Below are 10,562 nucleotides of genomic sequence, written 5' to 3'. Positions count from 1 at the left end.
AAGGCTGTGACATTTGTTATGCCAGGTTTACCACAGTTGGAGTGGAGGGGTACATTGGATTATATTCCTAGTAGAGTTGGGTCCTTTCTGAAGGCGCAACAGATGGTCGAGAAAGGGTGTGAATAATACCTAGCCTTTGTGAGAGATTTCAGTGCTCATACTCCTACCGTTGACTCAGTTCTAGTAGTGAGAGACCTTCCAGACGTATTCCCAGCATATCTTCCGAGCATGCCGCCTGATAGAGATATCGATTTTCTTATTGACTTGTTGTCGGGAACTCAGCCCATTTCTATTCTACCATATCGTATGGCACCAGCGGAGTTGAATGAGTTAAATGAATAACTTCAGGAGTTGCTTGATAAGGGTTTCATCCGGCCGAGTGTTTCACTGTGGGGTGCACCGGTTCTGTTTGTAAAGAATAAGGATAGTTCTATGCGGATGTGTATTGATTACCGCCAGCTAAACAAGGTTATAGTGAAGAACATATACCCATTACCACGCGTTGATGACTTATTTGACCAGCTTCAGGGTGCCAGAGTGTTCTCGAAGATTGATTTGAGCTCGGGGGTATCATCAACTGATGATTCGGGACCCAGATATTTCTAAGACTGTCTTTAGGACTCGATATGGTCACTACAAGTTCCTTGTGATGTCATTTGGGCTGACCAATGCCCCAACAATATTTATGCACTTGATGAACAGTGTATTCTAGCCATATCTTGATTCATTCATCATTGTGTTTATTCATGAAATCTTGGTGTACTCTCACAGCCGGGAGGATCATGAGCATCATTTGAGGATCGTGCTCCAGATCTTGAGGGAGAAGAACTTACATGCAAAATTCCCAAACTGTGAATTTTGGCTTGATTCGGTGGCGTTCTTGGGTCAGTGGTGTCGAGTGAGGGGATTAAGTTAGATTTGAAGAAGATTGAGGTAGTTCAAAGTAGGCCCAGACCATCTTCAGCTACTGAGATTCGGACTTTCCTTGATTTGGCCGGATATTAGCGCCGCTTCGTAGAGGGTTTCTCGTCCATTGATGCACGGTTGACTACGTTGACCCAGAAGGGTGCTCCCTTTAGATGGTCTGAGGAGTGTGAGGCACACTTTCAAAAGCTCAAGACTGCATTGACTACAACTCCAGTGTTAGTATTGCCTATGGGTTCGGGGTCTTATACTGTGTATTATGATGTGTCACGTGTTAGGATTGGCACGGTGCTGATGCAAGATGGTGGGGGTGATTGCCTACGTATCTCGGCAATTGAAGGTCCATGAGAAGAATTATCCGGTGCACGACTTGGAATTGGTAGCTATTATTCATGCATTGAAGATTTGGAGGCATTATCTATATGTTGTCCCATGTGTGGTCTATGCCGACCACTGGAGTCTCCTGCATATGTTCAAGCAGAAAGATCTTAATTTGCGGCGGCGGAGATAGTTAGAGTTGCTGAAAGACTATGATGTCACTATTCTATATCACCCCGGTAAGGCAAACGTGGTAGTCGATACCTTGAGTAGAAAGGTGGAGAGTCTAGGCAGTTTGGCATATCTACCGGTAGTAGAGAGGCCATAAATGTTCAGGCCTTGGCCAATTAGTTTGACAGATTGGATGTTTCAGAGCCCAGTCGAGTTCTTGTTTGCATGTTTTCTCGATCTTTTTTATATGAGCTTATCAGAGAGCGTCAATATGATGTCCTCTATTTGCTTGTCTTTAAGGACACGGTGTAACACAACGATACCAAGGAGATTTCTATTGGAGATGATGGGGTGTTACGAATGCAGGGCTGGTTATGTAAGCCCAATGTGGATGGGTTGTAAGTTAATCCTTGAGGAGGCCCACAGTTCGCGGTATTCCATTCATCCGGGTGTCGCTAAGATGTATCAGGATTTGAGGCAACACTGTTGGTGGAGGAGAATGAAGAAAGATATAGTGGAGTATGTGGCTCGGTTCCTGAACTGTCAGCAAGTGAAATATAAGCACCAGAGGCCGGGCGGTTTGCTTCAGAGACTTAAGATTCCCGAGTGGAAGTGGGAGCGTGTTGCTATGGTTTTCGTTGTTGGACTCCCACAAACTTTGAAGAAATTTGATGCAGTATGGGTGACTGTGGACAGGTTGACCAAGTCGGCTCATTTCATTTCGGTGGTGACTACCTATTATTCCGAGCAGCTGACTCAGATCTATATCCGTGAGATTGTTCGTCTCCACAGTGTGTCGGTGTCCATTATCTCTGATCGAGGCACGTAGTTAACATCGTATTTATGGAGGGCCATACAATGTGAGTTAGGTACACGGGTTTATTTGAGTACAACATTTTACCCCTAGATGGATGGGCAGTCCGAGCGCACCATTCAGATCTTAGAGGATATGCTACGTGCTTGTAGTATAGATTTCGGGGGTTCTTGGGATCAATTCTTGCCGCTTGCAGAATTTGCCTACAACAATAACTACCAATAGAGTATTCAAATGGCTCCTTATGAAGCCCTATATGGGAGACGGTGCTGTTCTCCTGTTGTTTGGTTAGAGCTGGGTGAGGCTAAGTTGTTGGGAACAGATTTAGTTCAGGATGCCTTAGAGAAAGTCAAGTTGATTTAGGATCGGCTTCGTATAGCGCAGTCTAGGCAGAAGAGTTATGCTGATCGGAGGGCTCATGATGCAGCATTTATAGTTAGAGAGAGAGTTTTGCTCTGGGTCTCACGTATGAAGGATGTGATGATCTTAGGGAAGAAGAGATGTTGAGCCCTAGGTACATTGGTCCTTTTGATATCCTTAAGAGAGTTGGTGAGATGGCCTATAAGCTTGCATTGCCACCCAGCCTATCGGCAGTTCACCCGGTGTTCCATGTTTTCGTGCTCTGGAAGTATTATGGGGATCCGTCTCATGTATTAGACTTCATCTCAGTCCAATTGGACAAGGATTTGCCTTATGTTGAGGAGCTAGTGGCTATCTTGGACAGACATGTGTGAAAGTTGAGATAAAAAAACATTGCTTCAGTGAAGGTCCAATGGAGGGGTCATCCGATCAAGGAGGCGACCTGGGAGACCGAGCACAACATGTAGAGTATCCTCACCTATTTTCTACTTTAGGTATGCCTCTATGCACGTTCGAGGATGAATATTTATTTTAAGAGGTGGAGAATGTAACGACCCGATATGTCGTTTTGTGTATTTTTCCTTGTTTCCACTTTTGATGCTTCACACATGTGCATTTGTGGTTTTATGACTTGCGGGGTTGATTAGTTTCGTTTCGGGAAGATTTTGGATTGATTTGGACCCTTTAGTTCTTGGCTTAGAAGCCTAAGTTAGAAGTGCTGACCAATGTTTGACTTTTATGAAAATTACCCCGAAACGGTATTTTGATGGCTCCGATAGGTTCATATAGTGATTTTGGATTTGGGCGTATGCCCGAAATTGAATTCGGAGGTCCATAGGTTGATTTGTATTGTTTGGCCGAATGTTGGCAATTTGAGGTTTAGAAGTTTGACCGTTGTTTGACTTTTGGGCTATCGGGTTCGTAATTTGTTTGGGACTTAGAATAGGTCTGTTATGCTATTTAGAACTTATTTTCAAAATTTGGTGTCATTTGGAATTGATTTGATAGGACTTAGACGTTTGGTTGCAATTTTAGAGGTTCTTGAACTTTTCTTTGAAATTCATGCATTTTGATGTCTAATTCGTAGTTCTAGATATTATTTTTATCTTTTGACCATGCGATCGAGTTCGTATGATATTTTTGGACTTGTTTGGATGTTTTGGTTTGGAGCCTCGGGTGCTCGGATGAGTTTCGGACGTGTCGCATAATAGTTTTGGACTGAAATAGGATTGCTAGTATGCTTGTGCCTCAATGTTGCAATTGCGAGCATCAAATGTTGCAAATGCAACTTTTCACCTTCGCATTTGCGAAGTCAGGAGACTTGGGTTGGGGTCGCATTTGCGACCACTTGGTTGCTTTGTGAGGGATGTCAGCTTCGCAATTGCGAAGCCTTTGTCACAATTGCGACTTCTGAAGAGACTGTCAGGGTTCGCAATTGCGATCCGTGTTCCTCAATTGCGAGGGTTCGCAAATGCGAACCCAGTGTAGCAAATGCAAAATCTGCAGCTGAACAAAAGGGCTGGGAGTCAGGATTTTTCATCATATTCTCTCATTTTAGAACCCTAGACTCGGTAGGAGGTGATTTGGAGAGGGGATATTCATCTACAAACATTGGGTAAATGATTCTAAATAATTTCCAACTATATTTCATGATTATATCTTAGATTTAACATCAAATTTATGAGAATCAAAGAGGAAAATTGAGAATTTTTGTCAATGTTTTGAAAAATGAAGATTTGAGTTTTGAGAGTCAATTTGGACTCGGATTTGAAAACTAATCACATATATGGACTCGTGGGACTATTGGTAGTCGGAATCTATCCTTGGACCCGGGTAGTCGGATTTGTTTACTTTTTGGGAAAAGTGTAAATATCATTGCCTTATCTATTGTAATTGATTTCTCTTGCATTATTTGATGTTATTAAATCATTTTTGGTTAGATTTGAGCCGTGTGGAGGCGAGATTTAGGGGAAAAGCTATTTTCGAGGGTTGATTTGGCCTAGTTAAGGTATGTATCTTGTCTAACTTTGTGTGGGGGAACTACCCCTTAGTATTTGGGTTGATTGTGTTATTTGTATTTTGTGAAAGAAGTGTACGCGAGGTGACGAGTGGGTACACAGGCTATATGCGGTATTTGACCGGTTTAGGTTATTTAGACCCTTTCCATGCTTTTAATTGAATTGTTACAACATGTATTATCTTCCATCGTTAATCTACTCGTATGTATATTAATCTACTCTTACATGCTTATTTGTCGTTGTTAGCACTTGTCTTATCTCTTACTTGTCGTATTTGCTCTCATATACTTTAGTTGAAGTTGTTACCTCCCTTATTGTCTTGTTACCTCTTTATTGTTGAATTACTCTTACTTGAAATTATTATTTCGTGGGAATTGTCTTCTTGTTAGATTATTGACGTTGAAATTGTGAAAGCTATTATCACATTGAGGTTAAAGTTGTTGATTCTTGAGATATTTTTCCTTGTTCAGCATTTCTCATTCATTTTTTCATTATTGAGATTATTGTACACATTGTGATTTAGTCGTGGGCTATTTGTTGTGAAAATATTGGTATTGTTGATTTTGGCAAGTTGTGGCATATGTACACTTGTGCTGCGAGTTGTTATTGTGTTGTGATATTGACACGCATGTGGTGATATAAGGATAGGGGTTTATAGGCATGCGGTGAGATAAGGTGGGCTTGATACGTGTGTTGCTAGTAAGGGAATTACTTGAAGCCACGCGGTGAGATAAGGGAGCTAAAACGCATGTAGCTATTTCGAAAAAATATTTTTTAAAATAAATGCAAGGCTCACGCGGTGATGTAAGAAAAGACTGTGATTGAAATTGTGAAATGTGAATATGAGGCGTGGTACCTCGGTTGTGATTCTTGTTGTACATCCTATGTCAAAGAGGCTTGTTGGTTGAATAGGTTCTTGTTGCTTTCTTCCTGTTTTGTCTGTATTTGATTACTTGTGGTTCTAGTTATGTCTTTCCTTCTTGTTGCCTTTTACTTTAAATTTTTTCATTAGCTTACGTTATTAAACTGCTTGTTATTATTCATTTCTCCGCTTTCTGTTATTTGTCTTTATTATATTTTGCTCTTTTTATCTTGTCCTAGTAGGTGTCTTGACCTGACCTTGTCACTACTCTACCAATGTTAGGCTTGATACTTACTGGGTACCGTTGTGGTATACTCATACTACGCATTTGTATATTTTTATACAGATTCAGGTAGATCAGCTCATGCCGGATGCTAGTGATCAATCAACTATTTTTGGAGACTTTAAGGTATACCTTCTTGACGTCCGTATGCCTCGGAGTCACCTTCTGCTATCTCTTATTACTGTTTATCCTTTATTCAGACAATGATGCATATTGAGATTTTAGTCCCTTTTTGTAGAGCTTATGACTTAGTCTAACCGGGCTTTGAAAAATAATGTATTGTGGCTCAGTATTGGAATTTTTATGAGATTTATAAGTTTACATCTTATTTTCAGTTGTTACTTTGTTTCTTATTATCTTGTTTGTTAGGCTTACCTAGTCTTAGTGACTAGGTGCCATCATGACATACTAAGGTGGGGGATTTGGGGTCGTGACAAATTTTGATAAGTAGTGAAGACGGGATACTACCCTCCAAACTATCGGGCCTAATTTAGCTAGGCAGACGTTGATCTGGACTCAAAAAGTTTCAAACACCGAGTCTATTTCATGACAGAATCCGAGAGTAAATAGGTAAGTATACACGGACGAATAACCTTCAAGGTAACTAATTATTCGTTTGTCTTCATGAGGAGCTTCAATTGAAAAATTGGATCTCTAATCGCAATCTTTCCGACCAAGAGGAAGATTTCCAAGTTTAATAAGTGAAGCTAATTGTCAGCTGGGTCATTGCGGCCACCTCTTTGATTAACCTTCTTATTCTATTTAGTACAAACGGCTTTGAAATTAAATTCTTGGGGTATAATCTCATAGAATAAAGGCTCAGCCAAGGGTTCAGAGGTTTCTTCAACTTTATTATTCTTCTTGCTTTTAATAGAAGAAGTTCTAGAATAAAAAGAAGTTTTAGTAAGAGAAGAACTTCCTTTAGTGGAAGTGGAACCACCTTCGCTTGCCATAGAGGCAAGGCTATAGAGTCTTCACCCTATCCTCCTATCCATAACAGGAGCACCTATGTTCGGTAGTTCGTCGACTATGACAGCACGACGATGAGATGTAGCAGGGTTAGAAGAAGCAGAAGGTTGAGAAGGCATTATAGTGATGAAGAAGATAATTAGAAGAGAATAGTGAAAGTGCATAAAAGAATGCAAGGAAGGATACAAGGGCAAGAAAAATTAGGACTTAAGGGTTTTTGTAATGTATAGGAGGAAATTATATTATTTTTGTCATCATGAGACTGTCACTTCGAAGTCACAGTGCTGACGGTGCCTAAAAAACCGCTATAAATTGCAAAACACATCATATAATGCCATATGTCTTAAGCATTAAATGAAGGTGGCACGTCTCCTTTCACTTTTGCATCATGTCATTATAGTCTAGGGACGAGGCGGCAAAATTTCTTGCCATAAATTCTTTACCACTTTCCAAATAATCAATTGACATTATTCGTTAAGTGGGGGACTATTTGTATTCGTTAAAAAAACTCATCATGTGGATCAATTGAATAGCAACACATGTCAGCAAAGGAAGTGAAGAATGACGTGTATAATACATACAGAGCTAAATATATTAGTACCATAACCATTAGTCCAGGAATTGATGAAAAGATAATAGTACCGGTTCTGATACGAAGAACCACTCATAATTACGAAGGAGAGGAGAATCAATTAATACCAGATTATATGGGATTTGCTTCATTACGCCATCAGTTACGAATCAATTGTGTAGCGTACAATAAATGTAAAAATGATTGGAAGGGGCAGCTATACAATGGGCTAGTCAGTTATGAGTAAGATTCCTATAAAAACTCTTATTCCTTACATTGTATCCCGTCTGAAATTATTCATTTATTCTCGCAATTACAGTGTTCAATCTCACTAATCTATTTCTGGCAATTCGATATTTTGCTAGCTACTCACATCAATAAAATTTCTTTTTTCTTTTATCTCTCTATTATTTTGTTCAATTTTTATACATTTTCATATTATTCTTATTTGATAAAGTGAGTCAAATCTATTGTTAATGCCCTAAAAAACAAAATTAATTGGTTTGACCTTAAAAACTATATTTTACGTTAAACACCTGCCTTATTTAAGTTAGATCAGTACTCATAGCCTTGTCCTGAAATCTCTCGTGGACTAGTTCAAGCAAAACTCTTGCAGTCGTTTTTCCTGTGCCAAACTGTCGCAAGCTTTTTCCTCATCATGATTCATACAAAAAGAGAGAAGCAAAAACCAAAAGGGACAAAAAGTGAAAGAAAATCGTAAAAGAACATACAAGGAAGGATCAAGATTTCTCTTGTTTTATGTCAAAACCCATTCAAAATGAAAAAATTAAACTTAAATATAATTCTCACTAAGTAGTTCTTAACAGTTAATATGTGTTCAATCTTGTAGAAGAACAGGGAAAACTGTAAGATTTTTGGTTCGCGTGCCATAGCTACATTACCTAAGTACTATTCTTTTGTGCACTAAAATAATATATAACATTAAACTTATAAAGAATAAAAATTGGAGAAGGTTAACAATGGAGTACTCAATTTACATAATCGAGAAAAATAAGTAAAATTTCAAATAAAGAATGAAAGCCAGGAAGCAATGATGGTATATACAAACATAACTTACAAATGAGAAGAAGAACAATTCCAGTAAAGGCTCAGTTTCAAGCAATGAAACTGCAGTACATAGGGCCTGAAATAATAAAAAAATAATAAAAGAACAAACCAAAGAGAACAAAAAAAGGCGCAAGAAAATGTTATAAAGCTACAACTACATGAAGAAGTTCCGAGCATAAGTATATGCCATATATATGGTGATATTGTCATGACCCATACTCCCATCTCGAGGACGTGATGGTGCCTAGACGAACTTACTAAGCAAGTCAACTCGAAATCAACAAATAAGTTCTACTTTCAATATTAAAAAGAGATATATAACAATAAAAGATGGAAATAGTCTCAAAACAGCAATAGTGTCTAATAAAACTCAAGCACGGCCCAAACACGGCCAATACAATACACGTCCAAGACTAGGTGGCACAATTACACGTTCAAACTACGAAAATAAGATCAAGTCTGTATACATGTCAAGCTGTCTGAAATACAAATAGACAGAAATATATAAAAGGAACAGGGACTTAGGAACTGCGATGTAGATCTATAAAGTGCAGCTCACCCAAAGTCTTCGTGATATCTCCTAGCTAAATCAAGAAGCTCTGCTAGGACCCACCTGAGAATCTACACAAAAAGATGTGCAGAAGCGTAGTATGAGTACACCACAATTGGTACCCAGTAAGCATCAAGTCTAACCTCGAAGAAGTACCGGTGAGGCTAGATGCTTCCGAATGCCTACCACACAAGTGTAATAACATAATTTAACAACTGAACAATAAGTAACATGATGAATAATAGGGGTCTCAGATATCAATAGTTGAAAAATAGTAGGTATGCTTTTCTGGGATAGAAATAACCACAGCGCTGCTCGGACATTGAAACAAAAGATAACATGCTCAAATAATGGAGGCGGGGCTCCCAATTAGCATATAAGGATATCAAGTAAAAATATACAGTGAGTGATTAGTTAAAATGCATGCTTAACCAGTACAAGATCCATGTACCCCGATACACAATCTATATATTAAAATGACCCTATACACAATCCATATATTGAGCGGGTACATAATCCATGCACCGACCACGCTCACAGGGCTCAAAGTAACATGTGTTATCACCTAACTCTGGAGGGACAGATCTATATCCAAGCGCAAGAAGTATAATAGCATCCATCATAAATCAACACCCGATCTTCATGTCCAATGTGCCATACAAATATCTCACATCCAGGCTTACCCTTCGTACCAAAATCCTCAGTCAAAATCACGTATCCATTATTCAAAATGTATGTATATGCTCAAGAATTATAGATAAAAGGTCAACAAAAAATTAATAAATATCATACACATATGTGGTCATGAAATCTCTATGTGACTATGGACAATTACGTAATTTAACATATCATGAATAAATCTCCATGCCTTTATAATTAATCACAAGCCTAGGCATGATTTCTAATATAAATAAGAGAGCAATGTAGTCACATAAGTAAAGTAAATCATGAATCAATTGAGCACGTAGACAAAATAAGGTATACAATAATCCAATTCTATCACGATCATAATATAAACTTGGTAAATGCATATACACTTGCCACCATATAGATACATTATCCCCAATGCCTTAAACACGTAGCAAACAAGTCAAATCCTAGGGGTTTCTATCTTAACAAAGTTAGCCTAGAGACTTACCTCCACTTTGTGGCCTCTAATCTCCCAAAATTGTCCTTCCTTTCAAATCAATATCTGAACGAGCCGAATCTTTCCAAATACAACTCAATAACATCAAACAAAGCCATAGAAATCAAACCCAAACAATAAATATTGAATCTTTAATTAATTGAACAAATTCAACCAAAAAGTCCACCAAGGCTTACCTCCTAGAACCCGATAAAATTTACAAATCCCGAACACCTATTTCAATACGAATCCAAATACACATGTTTCATCCAATACTAACTCCAAATCGGGGTTCAAATCTCAATAATACATTTTCTAATATTTTCTTACAAAAATCCCAATTGTTTTCTTAGATTTCTTCAACAAAAGATGGAATCATGAAAAAAAAAATTAAATCTAAATCAATAACACTTACCCCAGTCCAAGTGGTGAAAATCACCTCCAAAATCGCCCCAATCCAAGCTCTCAATCTCAAAATATGACAAATCTTATTATAAGTGTCCATCCCAGTTCAAAATGTTGCTTCTG

This window comes from Nicotiana tabacum, chromosome 21 (assembly GCF_000715075.1).
Source record: "Nicotiana tabacum cultivar K326 chromosome 21, ASM71507v2, whole genome shotgun sequence".
NCBI lineage: Eukaryota > Viridiplantae > Streptophyta > Magnoliopsida > Solanales > Solanaceae > Nicotiana > Nicotiana tabacum.
Note: the sequence above shows the minus strand (reverse complement) of the source record.